The following is a 26,988-nucleotide window of genomic DNA, read 5'->3' on the forward strand; positions in this document are numbered from 1 at the left end:
GTGCTGTCACGGTGTAGGGTGAGCAATTAGAGTCACATAACGTATGTATAAAATTTTGCATGGGAGACTAACTTGAAATGTAAACTTCATTTCAACTACAACAATAAAAAAATAAAAGCAATCCATTGCACCCCAGTTTTACATATATACATATATATATTTTTAAGACAAGCACAACTGACCTCATAATTAATTCATTTTTATCCAAGACATGCACTTTGGCACTTGATGCTGCCCCCAAGTAAAATGGTGAGCTTTTACTTCTAATCTGAGAGAATTCTCTTAGCTAGGGCAAAAATAATCAAATATTTCATATGTACAAAATAATACCTATGATAATAAACTTGCCATAAAATGTCTTCATACTGCTTAGCATTTACAAATCCAGTGGACTTTAAGAAAGTTACATCACAATTCTCCACCTGCCACACTTTTAAGTCATTTAAAATGTGATCAAAAGTCAGCCCTTGAATACAAGATGCAATTATATGAAATAACCTTTGAATGCTTTATTAATTAGCAAGGACATAATTATCACAGGTAGTATCTAATCAGCCATTAATTTTGAAACATCTGTAGACATTTTAGGTATAAACTATGGCTTTTTTTGCTTTTCTATAAGAAAAGGTGGAGAGAAAAAGCAATATGAAAGACAAAAAAAGGTGAATTAATTGAAAGGGAGAAAACAAGTGAAGAAAGGACGTAGAAGTAGAGAAGAAAAAGAGCAAAGTGCAGAAGAGCAATTTATGTGGTTTAGGTAACTGTTTTAACTTCTTCCAACATCCTACAAATTTTCATAGAATTAATATGAAGTTGGAATTGGTATTAATTCTAAATTTTAATTATGATAAAAGTTCTGGCCATTTCTAATTACTTTTCTTTTAAAATGATGATGATGAAGATAAATCATACTATTGAAAGATGTCTTTTAAAGTTTGCTTATTGTTCAAATGCATATTAAACTTACTGTAAATTTGATGATTAAGTATTTTCATAAATACATAGTTTGTTCTCTTAACTGCAGAAAAAATCATGGGTAGCCTTGGATCCTACAAGAAAACATGACCAAATAAATGTCCTTGAGACTTAATGACTCAGGAACCACTTTAATGAAAGGCGGTCGTTTCAGGAAAGTTACAGTATTATAATCGTTCATTAACCAATTGTTGAATGGTTCCATTATGTTTTCTATCGGAAATATGCAGTCACCAGAGTCACGTTACCAGGTTATATGAAGAAGCATGGCAAATTGCCTTGTACTGGCTTATTTAGTATTTAGTTCAATTAAGAAACGTCACTTTAAAGTGTCTAAAACAGCTCCCAGAGGTAAATTCAGGAATACAGGATAATGAAAATAAGAACAGCTCTTGTCATTTGAAAGAAAACCGATTAATTGCTTCTTCTCAGCTAGAGTCTCTACTGGACAAGTGAATAAGGTAGAGTGTCTCTTGGTGAAATATCATTAAGAAAAATTCTGTGATTACCATAATAGCAGCAATAAGTTTTATTCTTATTAGCTTTCTAAATAATTTCATTCATCTTCTTTATTGTCATACAATTCTAAGAAGAGATATGTAACAATTAATTGGAGAAGCTTAAATTTGTATCGAGTTTGTTCTCAGATCAGTAGGGGAATTATTAAGAAGAGTCTAGGAAATAATACCCCAAAGAATAACCACAACACAGCAACAACAATAACAAAAATAAGTTTTATTTTTATATTTTGCTGACATATTTTCTTATAGATGTATAATCTCAGAAATGTTTACTATATTAAATGTTATAATTTTAGATTCTGCTTATCATAACCTTAAAATCAATTTCTCTAACCTGTTTCCTTTTTGTCTGTCTTCATGTAATTGCAATGATTACTTGTTGCATATATTCGCCAATTTGCCAGTCACACTATTTATGTTCTCACTGAAGTCATTGACCATTAAAATTTCATACATGCGTACATACATGCGAACACACACACAAAACCTTGGATACAACGCTGGGACTTTGCCATTATAAAGCCTCACTCTAGATTTCTTCATTTTGTTTGTATTATCATGTGTATAACAGAATACTTTGTCAGATACCTTGCTAAAAACTCTCATCAAAAATGGAAAAAAACAAACAAAAAAAAACAACTATCGGTTAAGCCCTTGCTAACATCAATGATCCTTTACTCTCTAAGCACTCCAAAAATCATACTTGCTCAAGAGTTCTGTGTGAGTGGCTGATGTCAAGGTCATCCATCCGTAGATTACAGCATTTACCTCCCTTTTTTTCCACATTTGGAACAATAGTAACCTTTCACCAGCCCCTGGTTGTCCTTTATGAGATCAGCATTTCCTTAAAGATCATGGACAATGGTTTAATGATTATATCACAATTTCTTACTGTATCCTGGGAGAGAATTTATCCTGGATATCTAAGTATATTTAGAACCAAGAAATGTGTTTGCTTACAATTTCCTACCCTAATTTCTGCCATGATTTCATTGCATCATTTTTTTTCTCTGAATATGATCATCATCTTGACAGAGCAGACAGAACAAAAGCTGGAACATTTTCATTTTGTCATTTATTAACATGATGCCTGTTCATCAAACCTATTCTTTCTTTTCTTCGGGCTGCACTTACCTCAAAAATATTCTATGGTGTGTGTGTTTGTATGTAATATTTTTACAAGTTTTGGTTCATTCCCAGTTTTAACTTTCGTTATAGTGTTTTAATAGTAAGTCAGTTTCACACTTTACATTCATCCTTACTTACGTGTCGTGATTTTAGCTAACATTTATTGAGCATTCTATGTATATTACTTTATTTGACATCATGCTTGGTAAAGCAGAGGGTCAGCGAAAAAGAGGAAGACCTTCAGTGAGATGAACTGACACAGTGGCTGCAGCAATGGGCTCAGGCATAACAATCATCATGAGATGGTGCAGGACCGGGCAGCGTTTCGCCCTGTTGTGCACAGGATCGTTATGAGTTGGAACCGACTCAACGGCACCTAAAGACAACAACATTTTATTTGATCCTCGGGATTCCTCTGAAGTAGGTATTTTAAACTAATTTTACAGATAAGAAGATACAGGTAAAAGGAAAGTGCCAGGCACTTTTCACACCAAACAAGATTATGATTTAATAACATTAAATAGAGTGACGGCAGAGCCCTGGCGGAAAAGTGGTTAAAAGCTCAGCTGCTAACCAAAAACTCAGCAGTTCAAATCCACTAGCCACTGCTTGGAAAACCTATGGGGTACTTCTACCCTGTCCTATAGGGTCGCAATGAGTTGGAATCAACTCAGTGGCAGTGGGTTTTTGGTTTTATAGTAAGGGCCGGTTTGGAGCACTAAATGGGCAGAGTTCTGATGATCCAACGGATATATGAAATGACTCTAGCCAAGAGAGGAAAAGTTATAGAAATAGGAAGGAAAGGGAGATATTAATACTCATCAAAGCCTTATAGAAATTAAAAACACATTTGTCAGAATAAACATTTCTAAGGAAAACTGAGAAAATAGGCAAAATAATCTCCTTGGGAGTGGAAAAAAGATAAACAGTTAAAATAACAAGCAGAAGAAAATGATTACTGAATGACTGAATTGGGGTTTGCTTATTGATGACATTTCAACAATACAGCTAAATTATAAGATTTAGCCACCTGAAACACTCTCTTATCCTAGAAAGAAAATTATGAACTTGTCACCAGTCAATCTCTAGCACTCAAGTGCTCAACAATAAAGTCAGGAAATTAATGAGAGGGATTAAAAGGCCTCTTCAAAATAGATTCCACCCATGCTCCTAAAAACATTCTTCTAAAGTTAACTTAATATTTAAACTCTAGCAATGGAAAACTATGTAATTCCCAATGCTTAATGAAAAGAAGTACTAGGTAAGTTCAGATGAGGTCAGTAGGTGAAACCTGAATGTAACACCTCCATGGAAAACTACTGAGAGAGCCAAACAGTGCTCTTGGCAATGCTACACATTTATAACTTCTGAATCACACTACCTGGGCTTTCTTTCCTCAAATGCTACCTTTCTTCTTTATCATACATGGACTTCTCTATTGATCTGTATAAGCAATTTTGTTGGCAGGGGCTGTTTAATTCTCTGCTCTCTTATCTCAGTAGGCACACCTGTAAGTAACTGCATTTTACAACAAAAATGAACCAAACATTCTTTTGGCCCCATTCTCTTGTTCACAGATCAGTTCTGTTGGCACAGAGCTCTTGGTCTGCAATCTTCTATTGATTTTCAAATGTGGGAAAATACTTCTTTTTCCTTTTGAAGGAAGGAACAGCAGAGCAGAGGCATCTAAACATGTTGATATTCAACTCCACTGAAGTGAGAGTACTAATTAAAATCAATATTCCAAACAACGAAAGACCAGGAACACTTGGGAATATGAGAAACTTGCCAAAAGCAGTACTGTATTAACAGTCAGGAAGAAGCCAAAGCTCATTTAAGACAAAAAAAAAAGAACGGGAAAAAGCAACAGCCTTGAACTTAGTAAAGCCCAGCAAACTTTCCTACCAGATAAACTATCACAAAAATTCAATTATGACTGTAAGTAGAATTAAATCAATCTTATTGTCTTTATTTTTTAATATGCATATTCAGGCTGAGAAATAGGACAAATGATGAAACACATCTCAGAAATCCCATAGAATTCCCTCTGTAGTTCTCCTATATCACTTAGAAGCACACTTAGTATTCATTTTATTTTGAAAATAAATTTCAAAGCAGTTCAATCACTTGTCATACTTCACACAGTAAATCAACTATTAGATAAGCTTGGAATTTAAATTTTGATGTGCAGTTTTGAACTGCACAACCTACTCTAAAACTCCTCAAAGACTACCCCACAGTTTGTAAATAACCTTGCAAAATTCCATTATCCAATGAGGTCTCACTACTGTGGGCTTAAGTTACTCACCCAGACGGGGGCTCATATGAGGTTGTCCCACCTTCAGTCTCAGGGGGAGGAAAATCCTTTAACAATTCCTGACACTCTTAGAAACAATACTCTCATTAATAGAAACAATAATATGAATGAAGTTTCCAGTATTTTCCAGGACAAATGTACTTTGTAGTAAATGACCTCCGATAACAGCTCTGTGAATATTTAAATACTATGATTACAGTTTTTAAAATGACCAGAAGTCATTACTCATAAGCTTTCTTACCACACAGTTACTAGATCATGTGCTTCTCTCATGCTTCAGTGATACCCCAGCATGATTCAACTTTTGTTTGGGGAAAAAATAGACTTTGTTTGTCTCAGCCACAAAAAAATCACTGTCTTTTATGGTAATCTAAAAAGCTGAAACTTTCATTCTTTATATAAAATCAAGCACTTGGAAAATATGTATTAGGAGTAGTGTACTTCTATTGTGTGATTGAATATTTATTGATTAAATACCAGATTTAACACTTTTACAGCGATTATCACATATAATTTATTCTGGACATCACCCTCTGAAGTGGATGCTAAAATTAACTCTACTTTGAAGAGGAAGAAACTGTTTACTAGCAATTCTCATGTCACCCAAAGTCACATAATAAATAAGTGGGGCTATTAAAATAATTCCCCCATGCATCTGTCAGTTTGTTGTACTGTGGGAGCTTGCGTGTTGCTGTCTGTGATGCTAGAAGTTATACCACTGGTATTCAAACACCAGCAGAGTCACCCATGGCGGACAGGTTTCAGCTGAGCTTCCAGAGTAAGACAAACTAGGAAGAAGGGCTCAGTGGTCTACTTCTGAGAAGAATTAGCCAGTGAAAACCTTATGAATAGCATTGGAACATTGTCTGATATAGTGCTGGAAGATGAACCCCTCAGGTTGGAAGGCACTCAAAATACACAGTGGCTGCAACAACGGGCTAAAGGATAACAACGACTGTGAGGATGGTGCAGGACTGAGCAGTGTTTCGTTCTGTTGTACACAGGGTTGCTATGAGATGGAACTGACTTGAGAACACCTAACAACAAGAACATTAAAATAATTATTGGCAGTTGTAGTGAGAAAGGAGAGGAGGAGGCACATTATGTGAAAAGTAGAAGGAACTGAAGGGAGAATTGGAAAACCCCAGTCGTTGATGTTCCTGGGAAGATGTAAAAAATGGCATGGGGGTGGTGTCTGACCTCCTCTAACTTTACAAGGGGGAAGGAGAATCAAGATGAACAGCCCAAGGCTGATTTCTATGAGGCAGAGGTCAGACACGCCTCTCTCCTCCATCTTTACCAATTCTGATACCAACCGTCCCTCCCACGGCACTCTCTACTTCTCCGCTGGGTTCAATAATTCATTGCAATGGCTACAAAGAACTCACAGACAATACTCAAGATTATGAGGTTTATTAGGTAAGTAACAGGTTACAGTTCAGGTTCAGGAATGCTCAGGATATAGTTCTTGTGCAGACATGCCTCTCTCTGGTCCCTCAGCCTCTGCCCCTGCTCGGGCAAGTGTTACGAAGCTCTTTTAGCTCTACCAATAAGTGCCCAAAAGCACCCCATTCCACCAGTAAGCCTTGGCCCGAAGGTGCTCAGCTCTAGCTCTGTCAGTCAGTGAACGTAGCTCCACCAAGTGCCTGGGAGCACCCTACTTTTCCAACAGGGAAGCCCAATGCACTGTCTCCTGCCAGTCTCTTGCCTCTGTTTCTCTGCCACCACTTTTCATCATCTTCAGTGTTACAGATTTTTCTCTATCTCTCTCTCTATACCTCTCGGTCTCCTGGTCCCAGGAGTTTCTCAGTGCAGGGATCCTGGGTCCAAAGGACGTGCTCTGCTCTTGGCCTCTCTCCTTGGTGGTGGTGAGATCCTCTCCTTCCTGCCTCTGGGATAGCTCATTTGAAGCTTAGTGGGATGGCAAAACTGATCAATCCTCTCTTTAGCATGGTCCCTCCCAATCATTTGCTGGGAGTTATAAGACCATGGCGAGAAAGGCCACACAAAAGCTATCTATCCCCAAACCATTTCTAAACTTAGATGAAGCCAGTCATTGCTCATTAAAAGCCATAATTTACCTCAGATTTTCAGGAATGACCTTAAGTTTCTCTTTGGTGTTCAGACTCACTACATTAGCTTTGGGGCTGATATCTTCTGCAAATCTTTTCTCTCCTCATCTCCAGCTAGACCCTAAAATCATCTGGAACTTGAGTATACGAGGCTCCTATTTCATCCCTTCTGCCAAAAAGGCAACCAAATGGAGGAGGTAACCCTAGTAAAGAGCATTTAATTCTGGATGGAACGTTCAGAGTTGGATGCTAAGGAGTAGAAAAGGACAGAGGTAGGTTGAGAATTACCAAATTGGAGATCAATCACCTACTACTTGTACCACATCATCAATACAGACACTTTTCCAAAGTTAAGTCTCTCTTTGCCTGACAAAGGAGAAAGTCAAAGCCTGTAATCTGCAAGCAGAGATTTTTGTATTTTTCCCCCCTTTAAATCCCAAGCTTGGTGAGGACTAGATCTAGTAAGATACAATTTTGTATTGTGTTCCTCAAACTAGAAATCACAATAGTTGTGTTGTCTTTTGTTCTCTGTCAGTGTTGTCAGACTCTAGCCTGTATACTATTGTTAATCTTCATGATCATTACACTTTTTATATCTCGTTACAAAACTCCAGGCTGCGTATGTACAAACTAAACAATAGTGCCGGGAGCAGAGTGTGCCCTTTGGTCCTGAGGTCTCTGCGAGGAGAAGCTAGGAGGTCTGGGGGAACATTGACAAGGCTGACACAGACAGAAAGACTTCCACTGGAACTGACGCCTTGAATTTGGACTTCTATCTTACTTTACTGTGAAGAAATAATTTATCTTTATTAAAGATATCCACTTGTGGTATTTCTGTTATAGCAGTACTAGATGACTAAGACAACATCAAAGACATCATATATGAAGAAATTAAAAGGTCATTAAAAGGACAGAAAGGAACATGGCGTTGTAAACAAATGCACCATGCCAACCCTCTGCAATAAAGACACAAAAAACTAAGTAAAACAGATACAAACATCAATCCTGGAACCCTAAACATCAAATGAAAGGATAAAGAACTAAATCAAACACCAAATGGAAGAAGACACTGACAGAAAACAGAGAACAAAGAGAGATACGTAGTGGAGGTTGCCTGCCAACTAACACAGCACAATGTCACCATCTTGGAACAGCAAGGCACTCAGACAGGGAGTACGGGAAGGCAACTTCACAGAGCTAACAACAGGAGACAGAGCACCTGGTAACCAAAGAAACATGCTTTCCCACCTCTCACCCTCCTGCCCTGTACACCACCTCCACCCCTTCCCAACTGGTCATGCCACGGCACTCAGCTAGAGAGCCACCAGCCAGCTGGCATCCTGGGTCTGTCCGACCCCCCCACCCGCCAGCTCCTGCAGTGCCATTTTTTTCCCCTGTCTTCCTTTAGTTTCTCCCTCCCACCTGGCTGCTGTGGGTCTGAACTGTCCCACCTGCCGGCTCCTGCCATGCTATTTTTTAAATTTTATTTTATTATTTTCTTTTTCTCCCTTTCTTCCTTTTCTTTCTCCCTTCCACCTAGACCCATAAGCTGCATCCACCTTTTTCCGCCAGACCATGACTAGACATCTTGGCTAGAGAGCCACTGGCCCACCATCACCCCAGGTCCACCACACCCCTACCCACCAGCTCCTGCCACGTCATTCTTTGCCCCCTTTTGTCTTTTTCTTTCTCTCTCCCACCTAGCCTTGTATGCCACCCTTCCTGCTGGGCCATGCTGCACCACTGTGGCTAGACAGCCACTGTCCTACCATCATCCCAGGCCCACCCTGCCCCCTCCCACCAACTCCCACCATGCTGCCATTTTTTTTGCTTTTTTTCCTTCTCTTCTTTCTTTTTCTTCTTCCTCCCACATAGCCCTGTAAATCTTGTCCCCTTCCTTCCAACTGGCCCCCAGGTCTGCCCTGCCCCTACTCACCAGCCTCCATCAGGCCACCAGTTTAATTAATTGATTAATTAATTTTTATTAATTTTTTTTCTTTTCTCTTTCTTCCTTTTCTTTCTCTCTCCCACCTAGCCCCATATGCCGTCTCCCCCCATGCCGCTAAACCTTGCTGTGCTGTCACAGCTAGAGAACTACTGGCTCACTGAGGCTTTGGGTCTGCCCCCTCCCCACTCGCCAACTCCTAGCTCCCTGTCATTTTCTTTTTCTCTTTCTTTTCTTTTCTTTCTTTCTGTCTCCCACTTGACCTCATAAGGCACTTCCCCTTCCTTCTTACTGGCCCTTGTGTCTGCCCTGCTGACTCAACAGCCTCCACCACGCAGCCAGTTTTTCCTTATTTTTATATTTAATTTTTTTCTCTCTGTCTTCCTTTTCTTTCTCCCTCCTACATAGCCCTGTATGCCACCTCCTCCCTTTCCCGTCAGACCCTACTGCAGTGCCACAGCTAGAGAGCCACTGATGCACCAGCCTGCTGCTCCCCTAGGTCCAACCCACCCTCACCTGCTGACTCCCCCCGGACTGCCATTTTCTTTTTCTCCTTATTTTCTTTATTTCCCTCTCCTATCTAATCTCATAAGCCACCTACCCTCCCTTCCCACTGGCCATCAAGTGCACCCTGCACCCACTTGCTGGCCCCCACCACAGTGCCAGGTTTTTTTTACTTATTTTAATTTTCTCTCTCTCTCTTTCTTTCTTTTCTCTCTGCCACTTACCCCTGTATGCTACCTCCTCTGCTGTGCTGCCATAGCTGGAGAACCACCAACACACCAGCCCATTGCTGCCCTAGGTCCACTGCATCCCCAGCAGCAGCCCCCACCACATGGCCAATTTTTTTCTTTCTCCTTCCCACTTAGTCCAGTACATCACCTCCTCTCCCTCCCCACTGGCACCTGGGTCCACCCTGGCCCCACTGGCCAGCCCCAATGGTGCCACAACTTATTTCTTCTTTTTTCTCTATTTTTTCTTTTCTATTTCTTCCCTTTTCTTTCTGTTCCTCACCTAGCCTCATATACCATCTCCCCTTCCCACCTATCCCTGCTGTGCCACTGCAGCTAGAGCATCCCCAGTGCTCAGGCCAACCACAGCACTGGGCCTGCACTACCCCTCCCTTCCCACCATTCAACCAGCTGCTGACTAGTGGGAAGCAAGCATGTACTACTCCCCACCCGACACTCCTGCCTATCTGGCCAGGGACTGTGAATGAGGGGCTCACACACCACCAGACCAACATCAAGAAAAAGACACAGCCTGCCCAGTCCACCTACAGCCACTTTGCCAAACAAGTGCACACCAAAGTGGGATCTCTCTGCCTGCTGCTGCCCTGCCCACCCAGACAAGGTGGTGAGAGTTATTTTGCCCACAAACGAGCAAACATCAAAGCACATCTGGCCAGCCTGCCCTGCTCTACCAAAACAAAACAAAAAAGCGGGATGAAACAAATGAACATACAATTAATAAATAAAGAAAATAATACCTTAATGTCTCAGAGGCAGCAGTCAATATCAAAACATACAAATAAGCAGGACAAGGTGGCTCCAGCAAGTGACCAAAATAAAGAATCAGATGATCTTCCAGTAGACAAAAAAGCAGTGAAACTACCTGATATGGAATTCAAAAGACTAATATTTAGGGCTTTCCGGAAGATTAGGAAAGAGGTCAAAGAAAACAAAGACAAAACTAAGAAAAAATAGACAAAATCATGGAAAACACAGATACAACCAATGAAAACATAGCCACATCAAAGAAAACACAGAAAAAGCAATAGAGGAATTCAGGAAAATATTGCAAGAACAAAACATGAAAATAAATGAACAATTAGAAATCATACAAAAACAACAACTAGAAATCCAAAATATAAACAACTAAATTTCAGAAATGGATAACTCAATAGAAGGTCTTAGGAGGAAATTTGAAACAATAGAAGACAGAATCAGTGAGATTGAAGACAAATCCATGAATGTCACTTTGAGGAAAAATCAGAGAAAAGAATGAAGAAAACTTAAGAACTATGCAGGACATAATGAAGAGCAAAACTTTGTGTGTGATCAGAATCCCAGAACAGGGGGAGAAAATGGAAAACACAGAGACAATTTTTGAAGATTTGCCAGTATGAAAACTTCACAAATATCATGAAAGATGAAAAACTGACCATCCAAGAAGCTCAACGAATCCCGTATAGGATACAGCCCAAAAGAGAGTCACCAAGACATAGCATAATCACACTTGTCAAAACCAAAGACAAAGAATCCTGAGAGCAGCTTGAGAAAAATGAAAAGTCACTTACAAAGGGAAAACAGTAAGACTAAGCTCTGATTATTCAGCAGAAACTATGCAGGCAAGAAAGCAATGGAATGACATGTATAAAACCTTGAAAGAAAAAAAACTGCTAACCAAGAAAAACATATCCTGCAAAACTCTCTCTCAAATACAATGGAAAAATTAGGACACTTCCAGATAAACAGAAATTAAGGAAATTTGTAAAAACCAAACTAAACTAAAAGTAATATTAAAGACAGTCCATTAGTTAGAGAACCAACATCCAGAGTCTAGGACACGGGACAGCATCAGCCAGATATCAACCTAGGTAAAAAACTTTCAATAATAAAACAAAGCTAAAAGACTTGAAACGGGGAAACAGAGACATCAATCTATAAATGATGACAAGTTTAAAACAATAAAAGGGGGAATAAACGGTATAGGTATAGAACTTTCAAATGGAGAGGAAGTCCAGGTAATATCAATTAATAAAATACACATTCACATTTAGGAAGATAAGGGTAAATTTTAAGGTAACCACAAAGAAAGTTAACAGACCTACTTATCAGAATAAAAAAGAAGAAAAACACAAAGACCATGTAAACACAAATTCTATAATAACAAAAGAAAAGTAAAGAAAATCCACAAACAAAAGGAACTCAGGACAGGAAAGTAATAGGAAGAAAGAAAATGTCAGCACCACAAAAAAAAAAAAAAAAGCACAACAATAGGACAGCAATCAACTCATACCTATCAATTGTCACACTAAATGTAAATGACTTAAATGCACCTGTAAAGGGACAGAGAGCAACAGAATGGATTAAAAAAACACAACCTATCAATATACTGTCTAAAGAGACACATCTTAGACACACAGACATAAACATATTAAAAATCAAAGGTTGGAGAAAAGTATATCAAGTAAACAGTAACCAAAAAAAGGGTAGGAGTAGCAATACTAATCTCAGATAAAATAGACTTAAAGGCAAAATCAACCATAAAAGACAAGGAAGGATATTATATAATGATTTAAGGGACAATCCACCAAGAAGACATAACCTTAATAAATATCTATGCACCCGACAGGGCTCCAAAATACTTAAAACAAACTAACAGCAATGAAAAAGGAAATAGACAGTTCCACAATAATAGTAGCTACTAGACACATGACTGAATGCTCGAGATCATTAGCCTTTAAAGAAATGAAAATCAAATCTACAATGAGGTACCATCCCACAGTGATATTACTGGCACAAATCAAAAAACAAACAAACAAACAAACAAACAAACAAAAAACACCCAGAAAATAATAAATGTTGGAGAGACTGCAGAGAGATTAGAACTCTTATGCACTAATGGTGGGAATGTAAAATGGTACAACCTTATGGAAAACAATATGATGCTTCTTTAAAAAGCTAAAAATAGAAATAGCATGCAATCCAGCAATCCTACTCCTAGGAATATATCCTAGAAAAATAACAGCCATCATGTGAATAGACATATGCACAACCATGTTCACTGAAGCATTGTTCACAATAGCAAAAAGATAGAAACAACCTAAATGCCCATCAACAGATAATGGATAAACAAATTATGGTACATACACACAATGAAATGCTAAGCAATGATAAAGAACACTGATGAATCTGGGAAACATCTAACAACATAGATGAATCTAGAGGGCATTATGCTCAGTGAAATAAGTCAATCACAAAAGGACAAATAGTGTAAGTGACCTCTATTATACAAACCCAAGAAAAGGTTTACACACAGGGGAGAAAAAAAAAAGAACAATCTTTGATGGTTACCAGGGAGGGGAAGAGTGGAGAGGGGAAAACCACTAACTAGATAATAGACAAGTGTTAACAAGTGAAAGGAAAGACAACACACAGTATAGGGGAAGTCAGCACAGCTTGATCAAGGCAAAGCCATAGAAGCTTCCTAAACACATTCAAATACCTTGAGGGACCAAGTTAATGGGGCTGAGGGCTGGGGACCATGGTCTCAGGGAATATCTAGGTCAATTAGCGTAACATAGTTCGTAAAGAAAACATTCTACATCCTACTTTGGTGAGTAGTGTCTGGCGTCTTAAAAGCCTAAGAGTGGCCATTTAAAATACTACTATTGGTCCCACCACATTCAGAGCAAAGGAAAATGAAGAAAACCAAAGAGACAAGGAAAATATTAGTTCAAAGAACTAATGAACCACATGAACCATAGCCTCTACCAGCCTGAGCTCAGAAGAATTAGATGGTGCCCTGCTTCCACTACCAACCACTCTTTCTGACAAGGATCCCAAAAGAGGGCTCTGGACAGAGGGGCATAAAAATGTGGAACTAAAATTCAAATTCACAAAAAAAAAAAAAAAAAAAAAGATCAGACTTACTGGTCTGACAGAGACTAGAAAGATTACCAAGAATATGACCCCTGGACACCCTGCTATCTCAGAACTGAAGCCACTCCTGAAGGTCACCTTTCAGCCAAAGATTAGACAGGCCTACGAAACAAACAATAACACATGTGAGGAACACCCTTCTTAGTTCAATCAAGTATATGAGAGCAAATGGGCAACACCTGCCCCAAAGCAAAGATGAGAAGGCAGAATGGGACAGGAAACCCAGACAAATGGACTTGGGGAACCTGGGGTGTAATGGGAAATGAGGAGAAGGCTGACACATTAAGGGGATTGCAACCAGTGTCACAAAACAATCCATGTATAAATTTTTGAATGAGAGATTAATTTGTGCTGTAAACTTTCACCAAAAACGCAATGAGAAAAAGAGACAGGAAAGAAAGAAAGGACCAAAATGGATGTCAGAAGAGACTCTGAAACTTGCTCTTGAACGTACAGCAGCTAAAGCAAATAGAAGAAATGATGAAGTAAAAGAGCTGAAGAGAAGATTCCAAAGGGCGGCTTGAGAAAACAAAGTAAAGTATTATAATGAAATGTGCAAAGACCTAGAATTAGAAAACCAAAAGGGAAGAACATGCTCTGCATTTCTCAAGTTGAAAGAGCTAAAGAAAAAATTCATATAAATGAGCTCATACAATATTTGTCCTTTTGTGATTGACTTATTCAACTCAACATAATGTCTTCTAGCTCCATACATATTGTAGAATGTATCAAGACTTCATTTCTCTTACTGGCTGAGTAGTATTCCATTGTAGTATGTACCACATTTTATTTATCCATTCATCTGTTGATGGACACTTAGGTTGTTTCCACCTTTTGGCTATTGTGAATAATGCTGCAATGAACACTGGCTGTCTTAGTCATCCAGTGCTGCTACAACAGAAATACCACAAGTGGATGGCTTTAACAAAGAGAAGTTTATTCCTCACAGTTAAAGTAGGCTAAAAGTCCAAATTCAGGACATCACCTCCAGGGGAAGACTTTTTCTCTCTGTTGGCCTTCTTCTCTTTGGTGTTCCACCAGACTAGGAGCTTCTCCGCTCAGGGACCCCTCTGCTCCCAGCACTGCTTTCTTGATGGTATGAGGTCCCCAACTCTCTGCTTGCTTCCCTTTCCTTTTATCTCTTGAGAGATAAAAGGTGGTGCAGGCCACACCCCAGGGAAACTCCCTTTAGATTGGATCAGGGATGTAACCTGGGTAGAGGTGGTGTTACAATCCCACCCTAATCCTCTTTAACATAAAATTACAATCACAAAATGGAGGCCAACCACACAATTCTGGGAATCATGGCCCAGCCGAATTGATAAACACATTTTTTCAGGGACATAATTCAAACCATGACACTGGTATACAAGAATCTGTTTGAGTCTCTGCTTTCAAGTCTTTTGGGTATATACCTAAGAGTGGAATTTCTGAATCATATGGCAGTTCTATTTTTACTTTTTTGAGGAATCACCACATTGTGTTTCACAACAGCTATACTATTTCTCAATCCCACCAGTAATAGACAAGGGTTCACCCTTCCCCACATCCTCCCCAACATTTGTTACTTTTTGTTTTTCTTTTTTTAATCTTAGCCATCCTAGTGAGAGTGAAATGGTGTCTGAGTGTAGTTTTGATTTGCATCTTTCTGAAGGCTAATAAAGGGAATAGCATGGACAAGTATAAGGGCTAGTAACAAAGTATTCAGGCTTAATGATTCTAAATGGTTTGTCCTTTATGCTTTTTAATAAAAAAAGTATAAAAATCTAGGATAACATTATGTTACAGAGCACATGAAATATAAAGACATAATTAGTGATCATTACTGCTGATTGGATTGTGAAAGTTGGAAACGAAGAGGGATGAGTAGTTGGAAAGTATGACCCTGATGATAGAAACAACTCTGGAGATCACATGACAGAATTTTAAAAGACCAATGACTTATTCATAGAAAATACCTTTTTTCAACATCATAAACGATGACTATACACGTGCACTTCACCGGATGGAATACATAGGAATCAAATCGACTACATCTGTGGAAAGAGACAATGGAGAAGCTCAATATCATCAGTCAGAACAAGGCCAGGGACTAACTGCAGAACAGACCATCAATTGCTCCTATGCAAGTTCAAGTTGAAGCTGAAGAAAATTAGAACAAGTCCACCAAAGCCAAAGTACAACTTTGAGTATATCCCACCTGAATTCAGAGACCATCTCAAGAATAGGTTTGACACATTGAACACTAATGACCAAAGACCAGAAGAGTTGTGGGATGATATCAAGGAATCATACATGAAGAAAAGCAAAATGTCATTAAATAAAAAAACAGGAAAGAAACGACCAAAATGGATGTCAGAAGAGACTCTGAAACTTGTGATTGAATGTAGAGTAGCTAAAGTGAATGAAGAAATGATGAAGTAAAAGAGCTGAAAAGAAGATTTCAAAGGGTAGCTCGAGAAGATAAAGGAAAGTATTATAATGAAATGTGCAAAGACCCGGAGTTAGAAAACCAAAAGGGAAGAACATGTTCAACATTTTTCAAGCTAAAAGAATTGAAGAAAAAATTCAAGCCTCTAGTTGTTATATTGAAGGATTCTATGGGCAAAAAATTGAATGATTCAGGGAGCATCAAAAGAAGATGGAAAGAACACACAAAGCCACTATACCAAAAAGAATTGCTCAATGTTTAACCATTTCAGGAAGTAGCATATGATCAAGAACCGATAGTACTGAAGGAAGAAATCCAAGCTGCACCAAAGGCATTGGTGCAAAACAAGGCTCCAGGAATTGACAGAATGCCAGATGAGTGTTTCAACAAATGGATGCAACGCTGGAAGTCCTCACTTGTCTATGTCAAGAAATTTGGAAAACAGCTACGTGACCAACCGACTGAAAGTGATCCATATTCATGCTCATTCCAAAGAAAGGTGATCTAACGGAATGCAGAAATCATCAAACAATACCATTAATATCATATGCAAGTAAAATTATGCTGAAGATAATTCAAAAACAGCTGCAGCAGTACATTGACAAAGAACTGCCAGAAATTCAAGCTGGATTCAGAAGAGGACGTGGAATGAGGGATATCATTACTGGTGTCAGATGGATCTTGGCTGAAAGCAGATAATACCAGAAAGATGTTTACTTGTTTTATTGACTATGCAAAGGCATTTGATTATGTGGATCATAACAAATTATGGATAACATTTCGAAGAATGGGAATTCCAGAATATTTAATTGTGCTCATGCAGAAACTGTACGCAGACTAAGAGGCAGTCATTCGAACAGAACTAGGGGATAGTGCATGGTTTAAAATCAGAAAAGGTGTGCATCAGGGTGGTATCCTTTCACCATACTTATTCAGTCTGTATGCTGAACAAATAATCTGAGAGCTGGACTCTGTGAAGAAGAATGCTTCAGTAGGATTGGAGGAAGACTCGTTAACAACCTGCAATATACAGATGACACAATCTTGCTCGCTGAAAGTGAAGAGGACTTAAAAACTTACTGATGAAGGTCAGACTACAGCCTTCAGTATGGATTATACCTCAACATAAAGAAACCAAAAATCACCACAACTAGAGCAATAAGCAGCATCATGATAAACAGAAAATATCGAAGCTGTCAAGGATTTCATTTTACTTGGATCCACAATCAACATCCATGGAAACAGCAGTCAAGAAATCAAACAATGAATTGCATTGGGCCTCTCTGCTGGAAAAGACTTCTTTAAAATGTTAAAAAAGCAAAGATGTCACTTTGAGGACTAAGGTGCCCCTGTCCCAAGCCATTGAATTTTTAATTGCCTCACATGCATGTGAAAGTTGGACAACGAATGAAGAAGACCAAAAAAGAATTGATGCCTTCAAATTATGGTGTTGGTGAAGATTATTGAATATACCATGGACTGCCAGAAGAACAACAAATGTGTTCTGGAAAAAGTATAGTCAGAATGCTGCTTAGAAGCGAAGATGGTGAGATTTTGTCTCATTTTCTTTGGACATGTTATCAGGAGGGACTAGTCCCTGGAGAAGGACATCATGCTTGGTAAAGTAGAGGGTTGGGGAAAAGAGGAAACCCTCAACAAAATGAACTGACAGAGGGCTGCAACAATGGGCTCGAACATAACAATGATTGTGAGGATGGTGCAGGATTAGGCAACATTTCGTTCTGCTATAGGCAGGGTCTCTATGAGTCAGAACAGACTTGACAACCCCTCACAACAACAACAATTAGTCTGGTAACAACAAACAGGGAGGGGGCAAAAGGAGGAATGATATAGGTATAGAATTTCTTGTATGTTACTGAAGTGAAGTTGGTACCAACTTACCCTAGGATGTTATAAATACAAGCTGTTAAATGAGATATTCATGGTAACTACTAAGAGAATATCTAAAAAATATACACGAAAAGGAAGGAGAAGGGAACCAAAATGTCTCACTATGATAAACCAACAAAACACAAAAACAAGCAGAAATAAAGGACCAAGACAAAGAAAACTTATGACACACAAAAAAAACAAATAACAAAATGGCAGAAGTAAGTCACTTTTTATTGGTAACTACAGTGAATATAAATGGAGTAAATACTCCAATCAAAAGGCAAAGAGTAGCAGAATGGATTAAAAAAAAAATGATCCAATTATATGTTGTTTTGATGCTTTTGAATTATGGTATTGGCTAAGAATGCTGAATATACCAAGGACTGCCAGAAGAATGAAGAAATCTGTCTTGGAAGAAGTACAGCCAGAATGCTCCTTAGAAGCAAGGTGTCTTAGTCATCTAGTGCTGCTATAACAGAAATACCACAAGTGGACGGTTTTAACAAAGCAAAGTTTATATCCTTACAGTAAGGTAGGCTAGAAGTCCAAATTCAGGGTGTCAGCTCCAGGGGAAGGCTTCTCTCTCTCGGCCTTCTCATCAGTGTTCCCCAAGACTAGGAGCTTCTTGGCACAGGGACCCCAGTCCAAAGGACACGCTCTGCTCCCGGCACTGCTTTCTTGACCGTATGAGGTCCCCAACTCTCTGCTTGCTTCCCTTTCCTTTTATCTCTTGAGAGATAAAAGGTGGTGTAGACCACACCTCAGGGAAACTCCCTTTACATTGGATCAGGGATGTGACCTGGGTAAGGGTGGTGTTACAATCCCACCTTAATCCTCTTTAACATAAAATTACAATCACAAAATGGAGGCCAACCACACAATTCTGGGACTCATGGCCCAGCCAAATTGATACACATATTTTTTGGGGGACATAATTCAATCCATGACACAAGGATACTTTAGACGTTATCAGGAAGGACCAGTCCCTGGAGAAGGACATCATGCTTGGTAAAGCAGACAGTCAGCGAAAAAGAGGAAGACCCTCAACAAGATAGATTGACACAATGGCTGCAACAATGGGCTCAAGCATAACAATGATTGTGAGGATGGTTCAGGACTGGGCAGTGTTTCTTTACATAGGGTAGCTATGAATCAGCACCCAAGAACAACAACAACGAGAGACACACCTTATACCCAAAGACACAAATAGATTGAAAGTGAAAGGGTCTAATATAATAACAATAAAACACACACAAAAAAAGACAAAATACATAAGATGGACCTCACAAAAACTTAAAAATTTTGTTCCTCCAAAGGCTTTACCAAAAAAATGAAAAGACAAGCTACTGACTGGGAGAATATCTTCAGAAACCATATATCCAATAAAAATCTAATAACCAAAATATATAAAAACTTTGACAACAAAAAGACAAATAACCTAATCATAAAATGGGCAAAGGACTTGAATAGACATTTCACAAAGAGGACATTCAAATGGCCCCCAAACACATAAAAAGATACTCAATGTCATTAGACATTAGGAGTGTGCTTTTTAATTAGTGATTTTGTAGGTCATAAGGCTTTGCCTTGATGACAAAGTCCCTGTTGTGACCGTGGGAGGAAATCGCTGTGGTAAAAGTGAAGAAGAAAAATATCCTGACTTTGGAGTGGAAAGGAAGTGTTTCTCAGACACGGAGTCCTCAATAATTGAAGGGGATGCGACTGGACAGTCAGTGGATGACTACAGCAAGGAGGGGAGAAGGTGGTTTCACTCAGTGGTAGGAATTCCAGAGAAGATGTGCTGGTTTTGTTTTTAAAACCAGGCTGTGTTCAGGAGCAATGGCCTAAATGTGATATGGCAGAGCAAAGAAGACCCTGACCCCATTTCTCATCCCTGAGTTTCTTGGAATGTGAAAGAAAACACGTCTCTGCTATGAGACTGCTGTGGGAAATGCAGGTCCCTCTGAGAATAGCTGGGTTGCAAGTGAGTCAGGGTGGTATATATAAAGTTTGAAGAGGAGGTTAAGAATATAAGTCCATAAAATTATTATGTTCCAAAAGGTCACCCAAAGTGGTTGGGAGGCAACAAGGAGTAGGGGTTTGAGTCTGAGCAGTCTGGAGAAGAGAGGTTGAGAGATGATGATTTATCAAACGAGTAAAGTGTTGAGTAATAACTCAGAAAACCAAGAATAAGGTGAAAGGTGGACTGACTCCCTTTTGGAGGAGGGTCAGTGTCATAGCTTGGTAGCAATGCCCAGTGGATATAGTGTGGAACCAGGCTCCATGTTCCTAGTGGTCCTCTCTTCTAGGCTGCTGTAATCTGTGTGGAAGGTGTAGCTGGGCAAGCACCAAGAGTGGTCCTGAGTATAGCAAGTTGATGAATCGCATGACCCAAGAGTGGCGAAGAAAAGGACATCTCCACTACCATGCACCCTCTGAACTTCTCATGATGAATGCTAAGTGTACTTTTGAAATGGCCTGTAAAAAAATTCTAAATACCCTAATGTTCCCTTACAATTTACATTGCCCTGCCCACCCCTTTGAAGTTATTGGCCTAAATGATAAAATAATTTGTAAATGATTCATGATTCTAGAATCTTCCATTTTCAGAGAGATAAGGGAAAACCCTTTTGAAATCCATGTCATCTTCTTTGGTTCTCATGGAGTTAATCTGGGTCCTTCAACATTCTGGCTTCCAATTGTCCCTCAGATTAACTCTTCGTGATAGTACTCCTACTTAAGTATACTTTGATCTTTGGCTGCCTATCTCTAGCCTGATATTCAATAACGGCTTTGTTCCAATGGTTGTGGCTTTACAAGTTATGTTTTGCCAGATGATAATAACCATTACTATATATTTATTCACCATTGTGTTTTCTGTCTATTTCATTCACTCTCAGCCTCAGTATTTAGAAATACTTGCCTCCTTAGCTGAGTTTCTCAGGTCCTGGATGATAAAACTTAGCCCAGTGATTTAGCTGGCATTTGACATTTTCTCCACGTAAGTAGCCTCTTAGAACCTCATTGCAGTGTGAAAGTTCACCCTTATGGAGTTTCTTGATGTGGTACCTGGGAAAGAACAAATGAACACTAGCATGCCAAGAGTCAAAAATTACTTTTGGTATTTCCTTAAGGTATTTCTTTCCCCCTGAAAAACAGTCAGTTCACAGGTTGTTGATGTCATTTGATAATTATGGGATGTGGAAACATTGAGAGTATGTCAGATTTTAGTTAAAATGGAAGTTTAAATTAGAAAATAAAAGGCTACGGATTTGAACTTTCCAGTTTTTCTGCATACTGCACACGCTCTGCACACTGTTTTTACCCCTAAGGGTCACATGGTTCAGCCTGATCAGCCAGCACAAGGATGTCAGAGCCCAAATCCCTCCCGGCTTTTATTTATGTAATGCTGTCTCCTTGGCCTAGTAGGATAGGCCAGCAGGCTGCAGCCCTTATCTGGTAATCACAACTAAGGGTTTCTGTCTTAGTTGTTTTCACAATTTACTCTGAGGTCTTTAAAGAAGCAAGACAGGCTTCTATTTATAATCACCTATGGCTAGTCTAACCTGCCTCACCCCTGTGCTTACAATATAATCCTGCAAAAGGAAACACCTGGGCAGAGTTTACTAGGTGAATAATGGAACACTAATTCCTTGTTCTGAATTGGGTCTGGATTTGTTCAATTATAAATTGCATTTGTTAGTAGGTCATTAAACCTCAGGTCCCATGCTTGATTGCCTGTTTTGTGAAGTAAACAATTACAATTAGTGCTATGTATGCTTAGGGACTGCCACTGTCTTTCAGTTTGTTGTACTGACTGTGGTGGCTTCCATTTTGCTATGATGCTGGAAGCTATGGCACTGGTACTTCAAATATCAGCAGGGTCATGCATGGTGGACAGGTTTCAGCAGAACTTCCAGACTAAGACAGACTAGGAAAAAAAGCCTGGTGATCTACTTCTGAATTAGCCAATGAAAACCATATGGATCACAATTAAATATTGTCTAATATAGTGCTGGAAGATGAGCCCCCTAGGTTGGAAGGCACTCAAAATACGCAGGGGCTGCAACAAATGAACTGGAACATACCAACGATTGTGAGAATGGTGCAGGATCAGGCAACATTAAGTTCTAATGTGTGTGCAGTCATCATGAGTTGGAGCTGACTCAACAGCAACTAACAACAACATGCCTAGGGAAGGATAAAGTCTGAATCACTGGGACAAGATTCCTGGAACTCTTTTGATCCACTCTCCACCCTGCCAGGGGTGCTTGCTTCTCCAAAACAGTCCTATAGAAGTGCTTACGTACTTCTTGTAGAGATGCTGACCTTGCTCACAAACATTTGGAGCTAGTTTCCTGCAACTGTCTTCAGAGACACTTCATTAGCCACCCAAGGAAACATGGTTTATTACTTGATAGTCAATTATAAAATTAAATAATCCTAAATCCCTGTTATTATCCAACTTGGTTTTCTACCTTATTTACAATAATTAACTCTAAGTGATTTTTAATTTTGAAAATATCAAAAATACCAGAATACCAAATCCTCCCCCAAGGGTAATGACTTCTCACTATTGAAGATACTGATGTATTGAAGAAAACAAACACGTAAAGTTGAATTTGGAGTTAAAAGAGTCTGTGTTCTTATAATTCACGTTGACTTTGTCAAAGTCATTTATTTCTTCAAGCCTCCATTTCTTCATCTGTCAAACATGGTTAATAATCACACGTTAAGGTAGATATTGAGCTGCTACTAGGTGAGTTCCCTGTACATAGAGCATGATGACTCCTTGATTGTTATAAGGATTGGATAGACTATGTTTGTGCATTTGCTCCATGAATGAAATGTGTTATATAATTAACATACTTTAGGCCCTGAAAACAAATGAAAAAGAAGTTCTGATGAAAAACAGCTCCACCAGAGTAAATATTTGGCTTACCAAGGTGTCTGGAACCCAGTGAATGTTTATCAAATGGATAAATTTACTGAGCACCGGGCTGCAAGAGCAAATAGATAGCACTACTCGTGGTCCGGTAGAAAACGTGAACAAATGAATGATAATACTTACTGATAAAATATACATTCGTGTATGTTACAAGAGGTATTTGACCTTATTTAACACATACACTTCGTACTTTAAGAAAGCTTAAACTTGAGGCTTGATTACCTAGAGACAAAAATTCTGATTAACAATCTTTTAAAGAAACCAAAAAAGAATCTTTTCTGTGATGCTCTTTCTCAGCCTGATCATTGATGCTTGTCTCCATTGGAGGATAAAAAGTCATTCATTGATTTATTACTTAATCAATCACTTTATCAAGCACCTTTGTGAGCATGAATGAGACATGCTCCCAGACTTTATGAGATTCACATTTGGGCTTTGCAACTTTCCCAAATCCAAAAGTCTCAGATAATCACAGCCAATTGCAGTGCTGACAGAGGCGTAGCTAAGGGGGGAGAGGCAGAGGGAGGAACTTGCCCCTGGTGCAAGTCCAAAGGGGCACCAGATGAGGCATGGAATGACATTCCGAGGCATCTCAGGCATGAAAGGAGCCTGACTGAGGCAGCCGGACAAGAGGGGGAAAGGCATTTCTGCTTACAGGTTGCCGCTATCCATGTCTATTCATCTTGAAATTGGGGGGGGGGGTGCTGTTACCCTCGCAACGCCCTTGAGCTCTGGGTACCACATGCACCAATCATTTTTGCAATAATAGGATCATCTTATTGTTAACATTGTCAGGAAAAGGTTCTACAGACAAAACAGAAAGGGAGTGAATCACTTACTTGGACAACTGAGGCCAGGTCAGAACAACTTCCTACAGAGAATTTATGGCCACCAGAATCTAGGATGACTGCTCACTGTCATTTCTCAATTTTAATAATAGTAACAGTAATTTAAAATTTTGTATAGTGCTTGAGATATTATTTTCCCTTAACATATGAAGGCTGAGCCTCAGAGATCCCATTAAGCATGGTCTGGGGGAGATACAGCCAAAAAAAATCAGGTTTCCTAAATCCTAGCTCAGAGCACATTCAAACATACTATGATGTTTTTCTTCTGACTACTTTTTCCTTTTTTCTGTAATGAAAAATTCACACAGTTTACGGTATGCTAGAAAAGAAAAGTCACTTTTGTCTGCAGAATCCCTGAGAGTATGGCCCTGGACACACTTTTAACTCGGTACTGAAGTTACTCCTGTGGTTCATTCTTCAGTCAAAGATTAGACAGGCCCATAAAACAAAACGAGATTGAATGGGCACTCCAGTCCAGGAGCAAGCACAAGAAGGCAGGAGAGGACAGGAAAGCTGGTAACAGGGAAACCAAGGTTGAGAAGCAGAGAGTGTTGACATTTTATGCGGTTGGCAACCAATATCACAAAATGACATGTGTATTAACTGTTTAATGAGAAGCTAATTTGCTCTGTAAACCCTCATCTAAAATACAATAAAAAAAAGTCACTATTCTACCATATCCTAAATATACTATGTCATTTAGCAAGATTTTGCCAGAAAAGAAGGGACTAGATTTTAGTCTGGGCGTTGGTTAATTGCTATGTATGTGGACATGATGAGTAACAATATCATGAAACAGTCATTGTCACTGACTAAATTATGGTAGCATCCAGACATGCTTTCTCTATGTAGGGTTTTTTTGTAATAGTGACAATCCTTTACATATGCATAAGGTAAATATTTTAGTTTTCAGAAAACACAAGAAGTCTATAGGAGACATTACAAAGAATTGGTATGATTTATTTGTTCTAAATGAACTTAATCATGATTATGAATGGATTCAAATAAAGGTTTGTTTTTAATTTCAGGATTTTTATTTAATTAGTCTGAAGTCATTGAGATCACATATAACCCAGGATCAATAAGCAAAATGGTTTTATACTGGTAATATAACCAGGTGTGTCGCTATGTGATAGCGCAGAAGGCTAATGTAGAAGTTGCCAGAAGATTGACTTTGTGAGCAACTCTGAGGCTTCCAGTTGAACCATATCGTAGCCCTGTGCCACAAAGCTGAGTCTAAACTTCCAGAGTTACTCTGAAGATAAGCAGCAGGCTTTTTATTTTAATGAAGAGCTTTGATGTTGGAGAGACCCTTGCTGGAATCCTAGCTTCCTTCCTTGCTTAACTGTGTGCCTTGAACAGGTTCTTCCTTTATAATTTCTACACCTCAGCTGCTGCATCTACAATATGGGAATAATATACATGATAGAATCATTGGGAGGACTAAATGACGTATTATTTCCAAAGGAGTTAACGTAACATATGAAGCAAAGTTGTCATTCAATGAATAAAATCTTTTAGAGATATAGAAAGAAATGTTCTTATATACTGACCAGTGAATTTTAATTATTTGTATTAGTGGGGAAAAAGAAACACAAATATCCTGATGATGTATGCACCCTGACATAGGAATGAGTCCAAACAAATGCGTCCTATTATCTGAATATCAGATCAGTTTTCAAAATGCAGACTAAGCACGGGTATTGGGTGGTATCATAAAATAGTCCCACCCAGAGGTTACTTGTTATACATTCCTGACAAAAAGAACTATAAATCTGTGTGTGCCAGATATCACGTCCCACCTAAGCCCAAGTGAGCCAAGTCTGGAAAATGTGGTGTAAAACTACCCGAAGTTTTTCCCTAAAGCGTTGAACAGCCCACTGGGAAAGTTCTTCATAAGGGAGGAGAAAACTGAGTCACTATGTTTGGCCTAATTATAAAGCCTGAGTCATGTGTGGGATTGATCACTCTGAGTAGAGTATGGTGTTTGTCATCCCATCTAGTGTGGGTCCATTGGGTGTGGGGATTTAAAGCAAAGGTAGAATTGCTGTTGACGCATATCACTGGGGGTCAAATCTTGGCTTTATTGATTACTATCTGGCTTACTTTGGACAAATTACCTGTATTAGTTTTCTACTGTTGCACAACAAATTACCATACATTTTATAGTTCAACATAATACACATTTATTAGCTCACAGTTCTGTAGGTCAGAAGTCCAGCGTGGTGTGGTTAGGTTCTCTTCTCAGGGTCTCACAAGGTCAAAGTCAAGGCTGGACTGGGCTCTTATCTGGAGGCTCTGGGGAAGAATCTGTTTCAAGTTCATTCATATTGTTGGCAGAATCCTGTTTCTTGCAGCTGTAGGTCTGAGGTCCCCATTTTATTGCTGTCAGCCATGGGCTGTTATCTGTTCTTAGAGCCCACTGCTTCTTTCTCACATGCATCCTGAATAGTAATATTGCCATTAAGGTCTCATAAAGTGCTTTTAATCTTCATCTTTAAAGCACTTTCCTGAAAAGTACGTTTCCTAGCAAATTATACCTCCCTACTAATTTCAGGTCTTGTGGCTGGCCAAGATACTGTTGTATGAATCCAGGACCTTGGGCACTTTTCATTTCTCATCACAGTGAACCCAAAACCCAAGGCAATCATTTAATGCTCTTCCCCATCTTTAAATTGGCTTTCTTAGTGTGCCAGCTTGACATGTCTTCCCGTCCTAGATCTCAGTGCAGATGTGAGTTATTAAACACTGAACTAGGAGACTGATCAAGTGGAAAAATAGATTACAGGCTGTAGAGACCTCTCTTAGCCCAGAACCCAACATGAGGGGAAGCTCGGGCAGGAGGGTCAGAAGGCCTAAATGAATCCTTTAAATGGAAGACAGAATCCAGCACCCTTGTTTCTAGACACTTGATTCCAAACAAAACAACCATTTTTGTTTCTTCCAAATAGTCCCAAAATAAAGCAGAAAGGTCTTTTCAACAACTCAAATCAAAATTGGTTCCCTGGTTGTAAAACATAGATGTCTTCTAAAGTATCTAGAAAAATAATTGGTCAGAATTGAGTTTTTAAGGTATTAAGTTATTCTGATTTACTGTATGAAGGTCTCTGGGTGGTGCACCTTTCTACTAGCATCTCTAGCTTTGACATATAACCTATGAGTTTTGTGCAGAATAAGTTGGTAATTTGAATGGTTGGCTATCTAATTTAGTGAAGCGATTCCAGACTTTTTCATTTAAAAATG

Source organism: Trichechus manatus, unplaced genomic scaffold (genome assembly GCF_000243295.1).
Source record: "Trichechus manatus latirostris isolate Lorelei unplaced genomic scaffold, TriManLat1.0 scaffold00009, whole genome shotgun sequence".
Classification (NCBI taxonomy): Eukaryota; Metazoa; Chordata; class Mammalia; order Sirenia; family Trichechidae; genus Trichechus; species Trichechus manatus.